The sequence below is a fragment of the Cavia porcellus genome, unplaced genomic scaffold (assembly GCF_034190915.1).
Source record: "Cavia porcellus strain 051 isolate PalLab524CR breed Dunkin Hartley unplaced genomic scaffold, mCavPor4.1 scaffold_15, whole genome shotgun sequence".
Taxonomy (NCBI): domain Eukaryota; kingdom Metazoa; phylum Chordata; class Mammalia; order Rodentia; family Caviidae; genus Cavia; species Cavia porcellus.
The window spans coordinates 53,768,921-53,789,700 of record NW_026947498.1 but is presented as its reverse complement, the minus strand read 5'-3'; the positions used below and the strand labels follow the sequence as shown (position 1 = coordinate 53,789,700).

At 36.8% G+C, this 20,780-nt stretch overlaps 1 protein-coding gene across 3 annotated transcripts in view; it reads right to left on the bottom strand.

The window, feature by feature from the left end:
* Bbx (BBX high mobility group box domain containing) overlaps window positions 1–20,780 on the bottom strand; it is a 220,786-nt gene that overhangs the window by 113,437 nt on the left and 86,569 nt on the right. The window contains exon 1 of one of the 3 annotated variants that reach the window (XM_063224900.1): window positions 6,999–7,018. The exons of the other annotated variants lie outside the window; for them this stretch is intronic. The gene's annotated coding sequence lies outside the window, so the exon portion shown is untranslated. Of the gene's footprint in view, window positions 1–6,998; window positions 7,019–20,780 lie in introns of those variants that run through there. 3 annotated transcript variants of the gene reach the window in all.

Genomic DNA, 20,780 nt, shown 5'->3' with positions numbered 1-20,780 from the left:
CGCAATACTTATTGTAATGAGTGTCTCACTAACCAAACCTTTCCACAGTTCCCTGATGGCATTCTGTCCATGAGACCAGTGGAGGGTGTGAAACTTCTCACTCAGACACTCATTTCTCAAGGCCACAAGCATGAACCACAGAATACTTAACTGATAGCAGGGACCGTGGTGCTGGCCAGTGAGCTCAGACTGTCCTAATTTACCTCGCTTTCCTTTTGAAAAGTGGGTTATAATATAGTAATGAATCATTTTTCACACACATCTAAGAAATTCCATGCTTTACTTTTAATGAAGTACTTTAGAATCTGGAAGTTGGTTACATTTCATTAAGTTCCACATATATTCTAACACAGAGAAACAGTACTGCTGATAATAAAATCCTCAGTGTTACTTGTTACTTTCCCATTACACAATCCTATGTAACTGATAAGGTATTTATTGCACAGATTTATGGGTACCAATCATACAACTCTGTAAAGTGGGTATCACACCTAACTTACAGTCTAGCAAGACGGGCCTGAGAAAGGCTTATATAATAATCTTTCCAATGGCACTGTGTCCATACTAAGAGCACAGCCTAAGTGTTCTCAACGTTGAACCCCAAATATAGACACATTCTTCCATCCAATTATGATAATGACTTACATTTTTAAATGATAATTTACTTTAGAACGAAAAGTAACTCCATTTTACAAGCCTTTTTTGGAATGTCATTTAGTGTCCATCAGTGTTTAGAGAATTTTCCTATTTCTAATCTCAAAAGCCCTTCATAAAGATTTGGTCACACTAAATACTCAGAAGGGAAGGAATTAGGAAACAGAACAAGTATCTGTGACTCTCTGTACTTTTCTTCATTTTGCATTTTGTAAATATTGATATCACTGCTCCTAAAGTACTCTCAGAAGTGGTTATGACTGACAGCCCACAAGTACTGCATCTTTCAAAACAAATATGCTTTATTGATGGAGGGCACATACATCTCCATCTAATTTTTCTGAGAGGCAGGAATGGAACAAACAACATGAGTTCTCAACACTTTAATTAAATTCATCGTCCTACACTGAACACAACAAGCATGTTACACTTTAACAGATACCATGAAACTTTGTCATTTCCATAACAACATCATTGTGCCCAACTGAAGGGCACTCTATAAACCTGCCATATAATCACGAGCAATTTGCAATTTCCTGTGTTTATTGAAAATATTTTTAAGTATAAGAAAAAAATTCACAACATATTTTGTGGGGAAAAAATGGTTCTCACATATGCCCAAGTATTTACTGGGTTTAAAAATGTGTACTAAAACACTGCTTAAGAATAAAAGCTTGTGTCAAGATTTGAAAAAGAACCAAGTGGAGCATAAAAAAAATACACTTAACATCCTGGTTCTAGGAAAAAATAAATAAAACCTGTCACTGTCATGTATTCAAAAACCACAATCTAACAGCAAATGTCAGACACATTTTGTATCATGGTATAGCTTTTCTCAATGTGGAAGTAAGGTTCAAAGAGGAGTCGAGGAGAATTCTGTTCCCAACCTTTCCCAGCTATTTAGCCTTGCTGACTGTCAAATCTGTACTTGGGAGGTGAGCACATTCTTTCTGCAGCCTTGACACAGCTTCTGTAGGAGAACTCCTGATTCCAAATAACCCTTCTGAGGACCTATTAATTTAGTGGACTTGCATTAACAGAGATGGCACTGATCATGAAAGATGAGTTGGACCAATATAGAACTTGTTGGTAAGATAAAATCTATATGATAATGAAACCATTTGGGAACTAGATAGCATGTAACAGAGCGCAACAAATGTGGTACAAACCATTAGGAAACAGAAAGTATATAATGCAATAGAGGACATTCCTGGCATCTGCTGTATCCAGACATTTGGAACTTTAAAAAGCCACAGGAGAATGCACACAATTGTCTTTATTTCCTTTAACAATGCCGATTTAGCTAATGGCTGAACTTACACACATGAAGGCAAATCAGGGTTAACCCCAAGTTACAGGAACTTCCTGATACATAAACTTTGCCATGTTTGACCTAACTTCTTTTATTCTGGAAACCAACCAAAATAACTCTGAAAACAACTGTTTAGGTCCTTGCTGTGTTATTTAACACTGGAGTAGGTTCTGCAACTTTCTAAGGTTTGAGATAACTGGCAGGGAGTCAAGTGACTGGCCATTCCAGAAATCTCAGCCTTGACTTAAGAACTGGCTCTGTGAGTTGGGCACCTTAGTGCATGCTTGTAGTTCCTGCACGCTAGGGGGCCGAAGTAGGAATATTCCAAGTTCCAGGGTAGCCTGAACCACTTAGCCAGACCCTATCTCAAAAAAAAAAAAAAAAAAAAAAAAAAAAAAAGGCTGGGATCTAGATCAGTATGAAGTCCCTAGATTTAATCCCCAATACTTTTCCCTAAAGGGGGGGAAAAAAGGAAAGGAAACAAAAGATGATAAGAAGACAAAAGAGGAAAGAAAGTGGGCAGACAGATGGCCCGTGTGTTCACAGGAAAGTCATGCATAAGGGGAATACACAGAATTCAAATTTTTGCTTGGCATTCACAGAATGGTCAAAAACGATCTGAGAACACATAAAGTGTAATCACATTTTGTGCTTCCCGATATTGTTTTCTCTTCCTTAAAGAATTCTTTTCTGCACAGAGGCAGGAAACAATGGGCTCAACAATAGTGCTAGACTGAGAGTAGGATCGTAGCATCCAGTTCTGGTTTTCTCTTCACAAGAGGAAAAAATCTAGTAGCAGGTCTATTCACGACAGAATTACTAACTGATGAGGCAGAAAACAGTAGAAGGTCTTCAGGTATGGTTGGTCCAGATGACACTGAAGTCTCACTGTTATCACTCTAAACTATGATTTTACCTCATTATCCCCGGCTGAAACCAGGCTGCAGGGCAGAATTTCCCCTTCCATGGACACAAGGCCTTCCACTCCCCTCCCGCCACTATACTGGGAAAATAAACTCACAGTGAACCAGATATAGAGCCCCTCATGTAGATTTTGCACAGATAAAAATTTTTATGTTCATCTTTTTTAAAAATTGCAGTTGTTATTTTGTATATCTGCCCCACTATATTTGTGTTTTTTTCATAGTTTCCTTAACACTGAGTTCTATAATTTGAAAGTTGGTGATAATAATGCATTGTGTGCATCTTCACTAACTTGCTTTTAAATTACTTATATTTTAAACACTTCTTTTGTGCTTTTTAGATTCTGCTCAAAGGAAACAATATCTCCTCCAAGTTTTAAATATGACTTCTCAAGCCAGGTGCACTGGCATGTGCCTGTAATTCCAGTTATTTGGGAGACTGGCAGGAGGATCATTTGAACACAGGAGTTCAAAACCAGTCTGAGCAACACAGAGAGATCTCATCTCAAAAAATGAAACAACAACAAAATAAGCTTGCTAATATCTATTTAGAAAGTGTATAGAAAAGCATCTTTCCCTTAAAAATAAATTTCTAATGTCTTCAGAGTAAAGTCATGGACATCTTCAATAAATATTACTTTTACACATAATTCAGTATATGATCTATTATGATAAAGTCACACTTTCAGAAACAATGAGTCAAATCTATAATTGGTTGGTACTAAACTCCTCAGTCCTATTGTTGCACTAACCACATCTGAAACAAAATTCTGCCCATGACTCTGGAAAACGTGAATCTCACAATATGTCGTTCAGACAGGTAAAAACTGTGGCCAAATCTAGGCTGCAGATGTCTTAGCCCTCCTGACACCAACTCAACCCATTCATGATTCAAAAGAGGAACCCTGAAGGAGCCTTCATAATGAAGGAGCTAATGGAATTATAGATGCCCCCACAGGTGAATGGTAGACCAAGAGGTCTCTCCTTCATCCCTGCAAGTGCTACAGCTAAAGTACCAAGAATGCTAGGGCTATAAAAAATACTGTTGCTTCCTTTAATAACTATTTTTCAAATAGTTTAAAAAAACTTTTCTACCGAGAATCACCAAAGGTTTATGGTATTAGAGGTTGAGTCACAACACATTTAAATACTATACAAAAACTAACGTTCATTTCAGAACTTTTAACATTTTTAAATTTTCAGCTTACTAAATTATATTTTTAATGGAAATAAGGGTAATCCTGTACTTCAAAACTGAAATTCAAATTCTTGTGTATGACAAAGAAAGAATTCTTTTCTTAAGTTAACTATACACCAGGTAGTACTCTAATTCTTTACAATCACTAATTCATTTAATCCTCAGAACAACACTAGAGCCAGGCATTGTGGTGAACAACTGTAATCCCAGCACTTGGGAGGCTGGGGCAGGGGGATAGTTGGAGTTTAAGATCAGCTTGGGTTACAAACTGAGCTCAAGGCCAGCCTGAACTGCATGGGGAGAGACTGTCTCAAAAAGACAAACAAAGCAAAACAAAATGAAACAAAAAACAACAAAATGGGCTACATTTTACAGAAACGGAAATTGAAGCAAAAGAGAACTTGCCTCAAGGTAACACAGCTAGGAAAGTTGGAACACAGAATAACCTGGATTCAGATCCAGGGGGCCAATCCATAATACTCACAGATGTTTAATACCTGTCCATGTGTAAGTGGATTTGGAAACATTTCAGGGCATTGTAACCTTGGCAATCACTACGATACTTAAACAAACAGGATTAAATAACAAAGGTTTCCATAAACCCTTCAAAGATTAGGGGCTGAGGGTAAACACAACTGGCACTTTTAATCTGTGATTTTTCTTCTTCAAGTGATGGGCACCATGTGTACCTATAGTGACTAGTATAGCTCAATTGACTTTAGTTACCATTATGAACTTGAACTAAAATAAAATCATAGTTGTAAACTGATTAAGCATTTAGAAAGGTTGCATACCCGGGCCCTGACCCCACACATGGCTTGAATTCCAGCGCGTGGGGGAAAGTTGGTACTTTGTTCTCAGGTCCTAAGACCATGCACTGCATCTCAAATCACCCTAAGACGCATGGGAGGTACTGCAGGCCTACCCGGGCCAGGCCCAGCGAACTCCAAGCAGCAAGCAAGGCCCGATTGGGCCTTGACTGTATTTGGGTTGAATTCCAGTGCGCAGGGAAGCCTTAGAACTTTGCTCCCAAGAGGCAAGACCATGACCTGTGCCTGAAATCACCAGAGGACACACAGAGTCCCGGTGGGCCCAACTGGCCCACATCCAGCAAGCTCCAAGTGGCAAGCAGTTGTCAGCAGTCTGCCCCAGGAGCCAAAGGTGGGCCAGGTGATTCCCAGTGCACCGAGGAAGCTTTGAAACATCACTCAAAACCTGGAAATAGGTGCAACTCCAGATAGCACTGAGGAACTCCACACTGCCCTGGGATCTTGGCCTGCACTGCTACGGGCTTCCTGCATGACCCCCGCCAGCCCTGGGGAGCGTGTGCTGCTCTCAGACCTTGGCCTGCACAGCCACCCACTTCCTGCGTGACTCCAGTCAGCACTAAGGAATGTCACGCTGCCCTGGGACCTTGCCCCGCCTCCCCCAGCAGATGTCCAGATCCAGGATATCTGCTGGCCCCTCAGGACACTCCCTACCTCCTGGACCTAATACTTTGGTTGATCTTCAGCTCCCACCCTTTCTCCCAGAACCTTGGACTACAGTGGATTAACTGTGCTAGCTTGAAGGGAGATTCAGTAACTGCCTCACCCAAACAGAAAATTTCAGCAGGCTCCAGTCAGTGTGGTGAGTATGCCCTCAAATAGATGTGTGCAGTGGGTAAATAGGGCCAGTAGTAAAGCTCTCTCCAACTAACTGTAAGACCTTGGTGAGTCTGGCAAGAGTGTGGGTGACCCCTTCCTGCACACAGAGAACATCAGGCAGGGTGAAGAGTGTGCCAGTAAGGACTCCCCCAACTTGGAGAAAATCAAAAAGAGACACACAGGCACACAATAGAGACACAATAGGGCCTCAACCAACACAAACACTATAGCCAGGCAGATTTGGTGACGTGGAATAACCTGAAGATAAAGTAATAGCAGGAACTAAAAGTTGACCTACATCAATACTGCTAGGCTTGACAACGCAGGAAGAATACAGGACTCACCCAACAGGCCATGCAGTGGGAAGTCAGGTGACTGGCCCACCTCTTTATTGAGGGATGCAGCAATTGGACAAACATCAACCTTACATTAGGACCCCAAGATACACACTACCAACAGTTGACACTAGTGGGAGTGAAGGACCAAATATTAACTCAAAAGGGGAAAATGGCAAAACAAAAAAGCAAAATGCAGTCTTAAACATTTAGTCCACCAGGAACAAGTACAGAAGACAAGGAGGACTTCAAAATAACACATGGAAATCTCTGAAAAGATAGCGAGTGAAATAAAAAAACAACTCCATGAGGCTATAGACGAAATCAAATTAGAAGTACTCTCCCATGTAAAGATAGAAAAAACAACCTTAGTAAAGGGGTTGTTGAGCACAGCTAAAGAAGAAATGAAGAAAAAAGTACAGGAGAATGGGAAACTGATTGAAACCTTGAATTAACAATATGGAAAACAAACAATATTCAAGAAGCAAACTCAAAGAGACATCCAAGAAATAAAAAATTCTTTTCAAAGCTGGCAAAACTGTTTGAATGAAGCTGAGGATAGGATTTCGGATCTTGAGGACAGGATCACAATTGGTGATCATGAAAGGATAGAACTTTTAAAAATAACAAAGCAGCATGAAATGACAATCCAGCAGCTTCAAGATGATGCCAAGAGTAACAATAAGATTAACAGGCATCAGTGAAGATGTCTATATCAATGCAAATGGCATAACTAAAATATTCACAGAAGTAATAGCAGAAAAATTCCCAAACATGGGGAAAAATCTGATATGCAGATAAGTGAGGCATATAGAACACCAAATAGTCACAACCAACATAAATTTACACCCAGACATATAATAATTAAGATTGCAGAATTACAGCACAAAACAGAACACTAAAAGCTGTTAGAAAACAGACACAACTTACCTATCAAGAAAAGCCCATTAGAATCACAGCAGATTTTTCAGCACAAACCAAATCATTTGAGCCTGGAGTGAGGTATCTCGAGCCCTGAAAGAAAACAATTTTCAACGCAGACTGATGTACCCAGAAAAACTGTCTTTTAAATTTAATGGAGAAACAAGATACTTCCATGACAAAGAACAACTGAAGAAATTCACATCCACCAAACCAACCCTAGAAAGAGTACTGAAAGACATACTAGATAGAGATAAAAATGACCACAATCCCCAGAACAACAACAGGAAGAAACCACCAGATAGGACAAACAAACAATAGGAAAAAGCAGAAAGCAAACAGCTAGAACATACGTGGCAAAGTGGAGCCAGTACGTATCAGTGATACTCATAAATGTAAATGGCCTCAATTCACCTATCAAAAGAAATAGGTTGACAGACTGGATCAAGAAATATGCTGTACACAAGAAACACATAAAGAAAAGGAAACTCATACATTAAAAGTCAAAGGATTTCATGCAACAGGAACCCAGAAAAAAGCAGGGGTAACTATTCTATTTGCAGACAATGTGAACTTCAAACCTAAAATGATTAAAACAGATAAAGAAGGTCACTACCTACTCATTAATGGAAAAATTCAAGAGGAATAACTAACAATTATAAATATATATGCACCAAATACAAGAGCACCCAACTATATAAGACAGATACTAACGGACATGAAAAACCATCCCACTGTCACAAAGAGATAGATCAACTAGATAAAAAGTCAGCAAAGAAATAATAGAACTGAATCATACCTACGAGCAACTGGACTTAGTAGATGTTTATAGAGTGTCCCACCCAAACACATCAGAATACACGTTTTTCTCAGCTGCACAGGGGACATTCTCCAAAACAGACCATATATTATCCCATGAAATATCCTTAAGTAACTGCAAAGGTATTGAAACTATCCACGGAATATCTGACCATAGAGCACTGAAATTGGAAATTAATGGCAGGAGAAATGGCAAAACCTACATAAATATATAGAAATTATCAGCAAGCTTTTGAACAACCAGTGGGCTACAGATGAAATTAAAGAAGAAATAAAGCAATACCTAAAATTCAATAAAAATGCAGAAACAACACACTAACCTGTGGGATGCAATGAAAGCAGTCTTAAGAGGGAAATATATAGCGATAAATTGTCATACCAAGAAAACAGAATGAGCACAAATAAACAACCTCATGCTTCATCTTAAGACTCTAGAAAAAGAAGAACAAGTTAAACCCAAAGCTCATAGAAGACAGGAAATTGTAAAGATTAGAACAGAAACCAATGCAATTGAGACTAAAAAATAAATAAATAAATAAATAAATGGAATTAATGAATCAAAAAACTGATTTTTTTGAGAGAATAAACAAAATTGACAAACCTCTAGCTAAACTTATAAAGAAAAAGAAAAAGCCCAAATTCATGCAATAAGGACAGGGGGAAATTACTACAGATGCCATGGAAATTCAAAAGATCATGAATTCCTTCTTTGAAAATCTCTACTCACATGGAGTGGAAAACAGAGGAAATGGACAGATTTCTAGAAACATATGAACTACCAAAGCTCAACCAAGACGATAAAGCAATTTTGAATAACCCAATATCAGCTACTGAAATTGAAAATGTAATTAAAAACTTACCAACAAAGAAAAGTCCAAGTTCTGATGGATTCACGGCTGAATTCTACAAGAAATTTAAGAGAAGATTTGATGCCAATATTCCTTAAACTCTTCAATGAAATTGAAAAGGAAGCAATCCTCCCTGAATCATTCCTGAAGGCAAGTATTACGCTGATACCAAAACCAGAGAAAGACCCAACCAAAAACGAGAACTATAGGCCAATCTCACTAATGAACATTGATGCAAAGATTCTCAACAAAATACTGGCAAATAGAATGCAGCAAATCATCAAGAAGATTATACATCATGACCAAATGGGATTCATCCCAGGAATACAAGGATGGTTTAATATATGCAAATCAGTAAATGTAATACACCACATCAACAGAGCCAAAAACAAAATCCATATGATCATCTCAATAGATACAGAAAAAGCTTTCGATAAGGTCCAACATATGTTCATGATAAAAACCCATCAGAAACTCAGAATTCACGGTGTCTACCTCAATCTTATAAAGGCTATCTATGACAAACCAACGGCTTAACATTATGACTTAAATGTCATTAAAACATTATGACATAACTAACTAAATGAACAAAAACTGAAAGCTTTCACTTTAAAATCAGGAACAAGACAAGGATGTCCATTATCACCACTCCTATTCAACATAGTTCTGGAAACACTAGCCTGAGCAATCAGATAAGAGAGAGAAATAAAAGGAATAAAGATAGGAAAAGAATAAGTTAAATTATCACTATTTGCAGATGACATGATACTCTATATTGAAGATCCAAAAAACTCCATTAAAAGACTACTAGAAGTAATAAATTTAGCAGGGTAGCTGGATACAAAGTCAACACTCAAAAATCAACAGCATTCCTGTACACAAACAAAAAACTCACTGAGAGAGAAATTATGGAAGTATCATCCTTCACAATAGCATCTTAAATGAAATGCTTAGGAATCAACCTAAGAATGTAAAAGACCTATATGCTGAAAATTATGCTATGCTTAAAAAGGAGCTTGAAGAGGATATTAGAAAATGGAAGGATACTCCTTGCTCTTGGTTAGGAAGAGCCAACATTTGCAAATGGCTATACTTCCCAAACTGTTATACACATTAAACAAAATCCCAATCAAAATACCATTAACATACTCACAGATCTAGAGAAAACACTCCTAAAATTAATTTGGAAACAGAAGAAACCTAGAATAGCAAAGTTAATTCTGGGCAACAAAGGCAAGGCAGAAGGTATCTCAATTCCTCAATTGAAACTATACTACAAAGCCACAGTGATAAAAATCAGCATGGTACTGGCAAAGAAGTAGACCTGAGGATCACTGGAACAGATTAGAAGATGCAAGCACAACTACAAAGTTACTCAGCCACTGGATATTTGAAAAAAGGGCTAAACATATTCACTGGAAGAATAGCCTTAAATAAATGGTGTTGGAAAAATTGGCTCTCTACATGCCAAAGACTGAAACTAGACCCATGCCTATCACCATGCACAAAACTAAAGTCTAAATGGATCGAAGACCTAAATATTAAAAGAGAAACATTAAATCTACTGGAAGACAAGATAGGTAGAAGTCTTGGAGACATAGGCATAAGCAGAGAATTCATGAACACAACACAAACTGCACAGGAAACGCTTCAAGCATCAACAAATGGGATCTCACATTATTGAAAAGTTTCTGAACCTCAAAAAAAATCACCAACAGAGTGAAAAGAAAACCCACAAAATGGGGAAGAATTTTAGCCAGCAACCCCTCCGAAAAAGGACTTATATCCAGAACATATAAAGAACTGAAAAGCATCAAGCTCTCAAATTCAAAGACCCTCTCCAAAAATGGGCATCTGAGATAAACACACAGTTCTCAGATGGAGATATACAAATGGCAAATATATACATGAAGAAATGTTCACCATCACTGGTCATTCGAGAAATGCAAATTAAAACGGCACTGAGATTTCATCTAACTAAAAAATAGCTGCCGTCAATAAATCAACTGATAACAAATGTTGGGGGGGTACGACACTGCTCCCCTGTTGGTGGGAGTGTAGACTGGTGCAACCACTATGGAAATCAGTATGGAAGATTTTCAGACTACAATTGGAAGTTCCATTCAACTCAACTACTCCTCTCCTGGGTATTTTCCCAGAAAAACTGAAAAAGTCTATCACAGCATTATGTGGGCACCCATATTCATAGCAGCACAATTTGTAATAGCTAAATCTTAGAAACAACCAAGATGCCCATCAACTGCAGAGTGGATGAAAAGATGTGGTATTTTTATACAATGGAATATTATTCAGCTATAAAAAGGATGATCTTGAAGCCTTCATAGGCAAATGGAGACAACTTGAGGCTATCCTCATTAGTGAAATAAATAAATATCGCATTGTGTCTCTAGTGTAAAAAGTAGTAAGAAATTTAGGAGTAATAAAACCCAAAATGTGTAATTGCTATTGTAAAAACGAGAGGAAAAGAAAGTGCTCTAAAAGATATAACAGCATGTATGTTTAAGTGTATAGGATTGATAACCATATTAGTAAATTTTTATTGGATCATTGAACAGAACTGTTTGCAGTCTCGCTGTTTGAATGTCCACACTGTATGCTTTACTTTTTTAACAACTGTTTCTAAGAAGACAATATATAATTATAAATTAGTGATTTCTTACTGTTTATTTTTTTGAAATTATGTATTATTACTACCCTTTTTTTTTCTTTAAATCAAAAAGAAAAGTTACATAATTAAATAACCCTTAAGTGTATTTAACGATTTTTCTGTAACAAGTAAATATTAACACAATCTTGATATTTTGTTGGGTGAGTTTTTCATTCCTTGACCGATAAAAAAATTAATGTAAGTATATAAAGCTAGCATAAAAAGTGAAGTATTTCACTACTAAGATTGTTTTATTTATTCCTCGAATATCCTGGTGTCCGTATTATAGCTACTTTTAAAAATTCTGAAGATTCATCTTGGTCCTTTCACTACTACCAAATAGTCATACTGAAACCTAAAGTACAATTTCTTCTTTACTACGACTACAAACATCACATACTGGGTGGAATGAAGAATATGATGGGGGAAGGCGGTGAAGAATGGGAATGGGGAGGAGATGTGGGAGTGATAACTGCCTGGCTGATAAAGAACCTCAGTTATTACCACTAGTTAGCTCAAGACCTGTTCGGAATGTCTCCTAGAATACTACAGTCAAAATGACTGGTCAGTTGCCTAACACCAAGAAACACCGAACTGCTCTGAAAACACTAAAAGAGAAAAATTCTTGTCTTAAAAGTCAGAATCTACCACTGCTTAAAGAGAGGAAAGCCAAAATTTACTCTTATGATTATATCTAGTTTTTGGCTTCTATGAAATACACACTTGGATTTGCAAATAAAACTGCACAACATAGGAATTGAAGGAGACCTTAGAAGTCATAGCACAAGTGTCACCAATTTAAATATCTGTAAAACTTGATCACAGGTCATTAAGTTATTAAACATTCTTACTGTCTGCACTGGCATAAAGTTTGGGTATCTTTGGAATAAACAGTTTGCTTTATACACATATTCTTATCGTACTAAATTATGAACCTGACTGCACTGTGAATTTGTACTATTGTAAGACCCAAATGGATATACTGCTGTTTTTAAAAGTCAAAATGCCAAGTTTACTTACCATTATATGACAGAAAGCATTCTTAGTTTCTTCTTTATTTGCAGCCTCTAAAATGAACTGGATCAATATGGGAAAAGCTCCTAAAAGCAACTTTACTCTATCATCCTAATGAGAAAAGTCACAGCAAAATGCAGCAGACAAGAAATTACCCACTTGAAGGTAATTTAAAATTCTAAAGCTTTTTAGTGTATGACTAAATATCTCGAAAAAAGAGATACATAAACAAGAAAATCTGTGGTTATAAAATATAGGAGTAAAAATCAGCACTGAAAATTTTAACTGAAAATCAATGAAGACAGAAATCAGAAAAGCTGAATGAAAGAAAGTGTGGTTATTGGGACTTTTGCCCAAACACAGTATTAGTCAAAATGCTTTAGGACACAAGGAGAATGTCTGTGAGGCATTACCTAGAGCAGCTAGTAAGCAATCAGAGAAATGGGAATCAGGGTCCATTAGTCATGGCAGAAAAACCTGCATTATCCCACTTACAGAGGCATCACTGGCAAGAGCTGATGAAGAAAAATGAAGACAGAAAAAGAAAGGGAATGGTGATTCTTTTACACGCAATCTTCAGCAAACTTTCTACGAATTTCAATTGTGGCTGAGTTTTCTCCTTCCCTTCCTTGATTTCACTTACAAAAATCACTTTGGTTAGGTTGTTCAAGTGTGACTTTGCAACTAGCCTCATGTTAGACAAAATTACTGCCCTCAACATTCCTTACAGAAAGCACCTTATGCAACACCCCCAGGTTAAGTGGATCAAGCTAGCTTTACGTTAGTTCCAAGAACAATTATCTGTCAAACTGACAAATCAGTGTCTTCACATTGTTAGGTACTGTCTCCTGTCAGATGGATTTCCTATTTCCTTAAAACTTGCTTCTCGACTCTGGGAGTCTCCTGTCAGTCTATATAACACTGTGGTTCTGAGATTATAAATTCCTATTTTCCATTCTCAAATATCTCTACTGATTACACTGTTGACCTTTGCTACTGATTCGGCAGAAGTCATACGGAGGCCGCTGGTGGTGACCCTACGAAAACCTTAGACTGCAATGCCACTACTCCCTTAAACACCTAATTCAGTTGTCCATGTTTTTAAAGACTCATTAAAAAGGACCACTGTTTCTATGGTGTTGCTTCCTTCGTTCCGATCTCTAATGAGAAAGAAAAAAAAATAGAGACGAAAGTTAGAAAGAGACTCAACTATCAACAAGTAGTTCTCCTTTGATGACATGACAACATGCTGGCAGGTAAACGGGTATTTGTAACTACAAAGTTCTGTCTTTGATCTTACAAAAGGATTTTTCTCAGTTCATTGCTAACATGGTGTTTCAATAGCATCTTACTTCCAACTATGGGACAAATGTTCTCTGAAATTCAATAATGTGGGTTACTGGTTTTTAGGTATCAGGCTAGAAAGTATCTGCTGTGCCAATGCTGCTTCCTGGGATGTTTCTGCCAGCTTTGGTGACATAAAAGCCTGCCATAGGAATAGGATCCATCTGACTACATTGGAGACCAGTGTTTCTGCTTAAGGTTTTTGCTTCAGGTGTTGGAAAATCATTTAGTTTCTCCTTGAACAGAGACTGTCGTCTCAGTAAAAGTAGCACAACTGTAAGAAAAATTTTGAGAGTCTTAAACCTAAACAGAGTTTAAGTTTCATATTTAAAAATGGAATGTATTTTTAACATTTCATCCTTTCTATCAAAGCCAAAATCTAATGATGATATATAGGTTCAATAACAAAACAAGTTTAAGACAGTAAAAATATTTCTGGCATCCATATGGTACACTTTAAACAATTAGAGAAGATAAATACATTTCTCTTCAAAAGTATTTTCTTATCTGAGGGCAGCTATTACTTTTAAGAATTCCACACAGGACAGTTTTGCATTGCAGAGGGGAAATGGTCTTTACAAGGGGAAACATGAAACAATAGACATGGGCATAGTACAATAACAGAATCTCTTCCTTTTGTTAGCTAACAATTCTTAAAGTTCAGTTTGTAAAAAGAAAAAGTAGGACCTAACTGAAAAGTCAAAATAATTTTTAAGCCTTGGTTAAAAGTCCCTATTCCTTCAATAGAATCTTTCTGAGTAAACAACAGAAGCACACCTTTCATGGAAAACAACATTTTTAAGCTTAATGTCTGTGCATGTTAAGATTAACACGTGCGCATGCACAACCATACACACTTACGAAACAAAGTTGATAAATCAACTGCCACTGGAAAACTGCTGACTGTACCTGAATGGTAAAGTATTACTAGCTCTTATAAAATAGTTTTGTTTGAACAATATCCTACAGCCAAATCTAACTTAAGAGATTCATTATTGTCTGCCCTCAGTATATTCTTGACTGATACCATTATAGCACTTAAGTACATGAACACACAATGATTCAAGAGCATATGCACCAAGCTTCTAGAAATCAGAATTAATGATAATCAAAAAAGTAATGTGTATGTCATAATGTCAAGGTAAATTGTAATAATACATAAATCCTTGTAAGACTCTTAAATTTCTCTTCTCAAACAAAATAGCTATTTTCTTTCCTCCAAAAAAAAAAGTCTGTCTCCCATCCTTATTAAATGACAGTGACCATATGGATATATAGGAACATATTAGGAAGTAACTACTTCCTAAATACGTAAGTTCCCATCACATCACAATCTTAATCCGAGAATTTTTGTGGAATACAAATAAAACACTAAAACAGGAAGAAAACTGGGTGTAGGCATTTGAGGTCAACATAAATAGTGAAGTACTTTTCCCTAAATGCATTACATTAACATGATTAGAATTAAACAGAAAGTAAACTGCAAAAAAGACTAGAAAGGTATCAGATGAATAAACACTAAAGTGTTCACATATATATCTCAGCCTTAAAGCCTGAAACACCAAATCAATAGGCTGCAATGTAAAGTTACTTTCTCTTCAGGATTCCTGCTGTGATCAGGTGACATTTTTTTCACACTTGCTCAAAACTAAAGGCTTTACTACCTAATTACTGCAATTACAGCAATGGACCTTTTTGTATGTAATTCAGTTCTTATGAAAGACTTTACAATTTAAGGATTAAAAAGTAACAGCCACTTATTTGACTATATCCACAGAAACAGAAAAGAACATATCCTGAGAATGTATGTTTTTTTTCTGAGATTATATCCTTACATTCTATTGTCTACTCTAGTCATGATAGCTTATCAGCCAATGTTCTGTGATCTACTAGGAGAGCACAAATATTGTTACTTCTCACAGCCAGGTAACTTAAGTGATCTCCTGAGTATGACTGGAGACCAGAGCTGGACTGTGAGAATGAGTTTCCTTGGGCCCATGGGCATTACATTCACACAGCTACTATGACATTATCACTCCAGATAGAAACTGTTTTGTTTTCAGGTTTTTCTTCCTTCCATACTTAATAGAAGCATACCTATTTATAAAGAAAGCAGACAATAAGGGAACAATAAATTTGACTATCCTAGAAAATAACTAAACTTGGGATAGATTATCAAAAATGGCTTAAGAAATCATAGTGAATTATCTATAACTTTAATAACACAGAAAAAGAAACTATTAAATGATCCTTCCTGAAGAAAGGTTTCCAGAAACTTAAGGCTTTCTTTTCTTCCTCCAGCCTCAATCATCTACCCATTTCTAACACTATCATGAATTTATTCAACATTTTTCTTAAAGAATAAAATTAGTTTTATGTATGGTACACTTACAAACCCTATTTTTCCTCTCTAATTATGTTATCCTCTGCATTTTATTATGGTGCACAGTTATGCTGCTGAATGTATGTCATCATTTTATGTCATGTTAAATTGCATGTTAGTATATGCAGCTGTGGAGAACAAAACAGATGCAATTACAGGTGTAGCCTCCTCCATGACCTAGATAGACTTGTATGAGTGGTAGACATTAGATTTGGGGGATTTATATCTAATTTCTCCTAGTGTTAGTTTGGGTCTGACATGGAGAAGTAAAACTTACACTTAATTAGGCAAGTGAATAAAGGTACCAAAGATTATTTATTTTCATGTAACATCCCACAGATTTATCGGCACTCTTTGGGGGGTGGTAGAAGCCATGGCTGAGAATCACGGCTCCAAATTAACCTACTATATTAAAAATTCCAATTCTGAAAATAAAGACTCCTTTTAAAAAAAAAAAAAATCAAGCTTCATTGAGACTTTCCCTCAATGACAACATTTTACTACATTTTCCCCAGCTTTTCTCAGGCATATATAGGGCTTATCTACTGTATCAGTGGTGGCGAACTACACCAGGTGGGCTGCAGCAGCACACGAAGCCCTGTCTGTGGGTCCAGGAGCTGCATCGCCCCAGCCAAGATTTGACAAATTATCAGCATGCACACAACAGCAAAGGTCACCTTAATTATAAAAACACACCAAATGCAAACTTCTATCTTTCCATAAAAAGCAGTGTGTATCACTGAAAACTCTATTACTGTTTTTCTTTTAAGACAAAAGATGGTGATGTATGAGTTGTTTTTCCTAAACTAGAACCAGCATTCACCAGTGGCACTTCGTGATTAAGTAAGTGGTTTTGGGCTGCAGTTTGGGTACTCAACTCTGAAAGGCTCACCATCACTGTACTATAGTAAGGCATCCTGAATATTATTTAACTATCCTCTGATTAGTTATCACTGATGTCACAAAATGTCTGTGTTAGAGTATATTTACTTGTGTTGATTATTTTTATTACTGTGAGGGTTTCTGCTTTTCAGGTATCAAGTTAAAAAGTATTCTGGGAAGTAAATGAATCACTGTTCTCCCTATGCTAGGCCACTGTACTACCCAGCATAGACAGAGGGAATGCTATTTACACCAAGTTTAGGGTCTCTGGTCAGCAAAGCACTGAAAAGCTGATGAGTCATTTCAAAAACCTGAAGTGCCATTCTGTCTTGCAAAAGAGCAACAAAGATCTACCTTCTTCAATTAATGGAAAATTATCTGCAATTGGAAATCTTTACTTTTTTAATTATAAGAATTTTATAATCCCTTAGTGTGAAAGTTGAAACTTGAGAGCTCCTTATATACACATGCACCATGCCCTCACAGACCTGTTGACAACTCAAGAGGCTTTTGAAAACCTGGCATAAGACCTAGTAATTCAACAGAATCACAATTGGTGTCCTCTAACTATTATATAAATAGTAGTTTTAGTGGTTTTTCACTAAAAACCTGCCCTCCTTCTGCTCCTTCTTCCAACAGTGTTATTATACTGTCAGGTACAGTAAGTGCTAATGTCTTCGTAATTCAGCTCTCTCACCAGTTTCAGCCCAATTAACATTTTAATTTTACTTGGAAAACCACTTTATTGTGTCTATTACCAATTGTAGTCACTGAACTCTTTTTAGAAATCTTGGGCTCCTGGAGTTTGGAGTACTGTGCCTTGGGAAGACACAGAATCAGAGATGGTAAATGAGTACCCAGAAGTAGCTTTAGATAAAACAGGAAAGCCAGCGGTTCTCTTTACGCTACACTTCCCTCTGCTCTGTGAATAGCTTTTCCAGACCTTCCTAAAAACCCAACAGTCCCACGTGGCCAGTAAAGGGGTGGCCTCTTCATTCCTCCATCACCCAACAACAGGACTTCTTCATCAGTGTCTGACTACCTTCTGGCCATTGTAATTCTTAGAGACTAAGCAGGAAGCAACTGAAATCCTTTAATTCTGCTTCTGCTGTACATTTGTTCCTCCCAGACTTGTCTCATCCTAGGGACTCAGACTATACTTTCTTACTGAAGTTGTTAAAGGTGCACTAGAGATGCCAGTTCTGATTCCTCAGGCTGTCATAGACTTAGCATTCCCAAGGACACAGGTTCCAAACAATACAATAAATTAATGCTCACTTAAAAATAAGGTTTTAGGGAAACAGCAATCTTTACCATCCTTCATGGAGACATTTTAAACACTATCACATTAAGTGAGAAGGGTTTTTATGGAGACCCCACAGCAAGCTCGGAAGAGAAAGCCTGTACTAAATTAGATTTTTTTTTTTTTGTTTTGGCACTGGGAATTGAACTTAGGACCTTGACCTTGCTAGGCAGGTGCTTGCCCTGAGTTATATCCCCAGCCCTGTACTGCATTAATATGGCTTTGTTTTCATTTGCTCATTTGTTTTATTTTCCCTTTTTCTAGAGCAACAATGCCAAAGCAGAGCTAACAGAAGCCAGGTGATTCCGGGATCTCGTCAATGGGTGACTCAATCACAGGTGATTTTCAAATTTTTTGACAATTTTATTTTCTAGCTGTTGTTTAACTTGAAATAATTCTAAAATCAAAAAAGAAAACATCTGAGTATACATAAAGCTTCCATAAACTTACAGTCCTTAAAATATTAAGAGATTAAACAGATTAACCATTTATAAATTTACAACCAGCACTAAAAATAAGACATTTTGGCTTGCTAATAATTATTTGGAAAAGGAAAACATCCTAAGACAGTTTTCATAGGCTCAGCCCAATGAATCATAGAATCATAACTTATAATTTTGAAATTAAATGAAAAGTATAACCTATACCTCTGCTACAAAACAACGCATCCTACACTTGGCAGAATCAAAAATTTCTCTAGGGCCAGGGATATAGCTCAGTGGCAGAGTGCTTGTCTGGCAAGCGTGAGGTTGTGAGTTTGATCCTGGTTTTTAAAAAAATCTCTACTGCTTAGTCTGAGCAAGTTTTCTAATTTCCAATTTTTGTAAAATTTTTAAAACTTACATGGTTAGGAAAGCAAGTTTCCCAAAACATTACTAATTCAGATTACAAATCTCATGCTGTGTTCAATATGCCAGAGATATTATAATGATGTTCTCTATAATGAGTGAGCAACACAACCGATAAAAACCTTTTCAATCTCTAATGCAATTTTTAAGCTTCTGAGTTCATATATTCATGAGCAACCAACTTCACTAGAAAGAAATATTTCTGTTTCAATTATAGCTTCTAGTCAAGAATGCTGCAAGCTGATTCTAAACACAATTATAAGGTGCCATCTAGTGGATGTTGTATAAAAGTTTTTAGTCCATTTACACTTAAATCTTTGTAAAATAATCTAAAAAGCTACTCTGCACAAGTCAACAGCTACCTGTAATGGCATCTCCTCAGCACTTACACTCTTTTGACTGGTAATTTTGATTTTTAAATCTAAAGTTGAACCTATGACGCCAGCACAAAAAATACAAAATACAGCAGTTATAGGTTCAGAACCTATAAAATCCTGCAAGCAAGTCCATAAGAAGAGCCAATTTAACGAACTGCTCTTAGTTCAGCTACTGTTAATAAAGAATAGCATTACTGTATCAGGACAGTAACTACTGCTGTTGCTGTTCCATGATACATGGGAACAGATTCACTTGTCTAAAGGAGCTCCTGATATCTACAACTCAGTCAGGTTTCTAGTAAGGCCTTAAAAGAAGTACTGTGTCCCAAGATGTGCACAGTGGTGCATACATACAGGGGGCAAGAACAGAATCATGAAAAGTAGAAAGACACAAATGCAAACAATGAGCATAATATAAACACATAATCAAGACAAAATATAAGGTTGAGATGGTTAACCAAACGTTTAAAGTATTAATCTGTAATAATACATGACTTTTCCATTAGGTAAGAAAAATCATTACCTATCTAAATTATCCTAGGTATTCATTCACTATTCTTTGGCACTGAAAACAGATCTATAAATTTTGTTAAAGCATTTAATTTTCTAGATATTTCTGGCCTTTTGCATTGTAAAAAAAATAACAATCTATTTGAAAAGCATCTTATTTATTGATGAAAATTCTTTACGCTGAGAGTTGTCTGCAGCGAAGTAGCTTCCTTAGGATATTCTGCATTTGTTACTGCTGCTTCCGGTTGTACTTAATGTATAGGATACAGGATAATTTCCATTTAAGGAGCTAATTTTCTAAAAATGAAAATCTTTATGGTATAACTGCAAATCCAGCTCTTGGGTACCATATTGTCCTGATTTATAAACAAGGAAAAGATGATCTACAGGAGTCTGAGGCTAGCTCAAATTCACAAAGCCAATTACTGGCAGACTTAAGATCAGGGCTCAGTGATAAAAACAGAATTGTTTCTGCTGTATCACATGCCTGTTTATTCTTTTCCAGACAGAAATGGAATATTGCTACTGGAAAATTTTATAAATAAAACTTAGGGTACTACAGTTTCATTTTTAACCTTTAAGGCTTCCAAAGGAACTGCTTCCTAGGTGTGTCAAAAAGGCAAAGAAGGTGTTTCACCTGAGAGTGTCCTCTTCAGAGAAAACACTGAGAAACGAGCCACACAGAGCAGTGCATTGGGTGGGAGGAGTAAGAGACCAGGGGACAAACTGGCTGCTTACTAAAGTGGGGAAACTTCTTCACCGAGAGGGCAAAAGGGAGTGTTCCTGCCTCTGCCT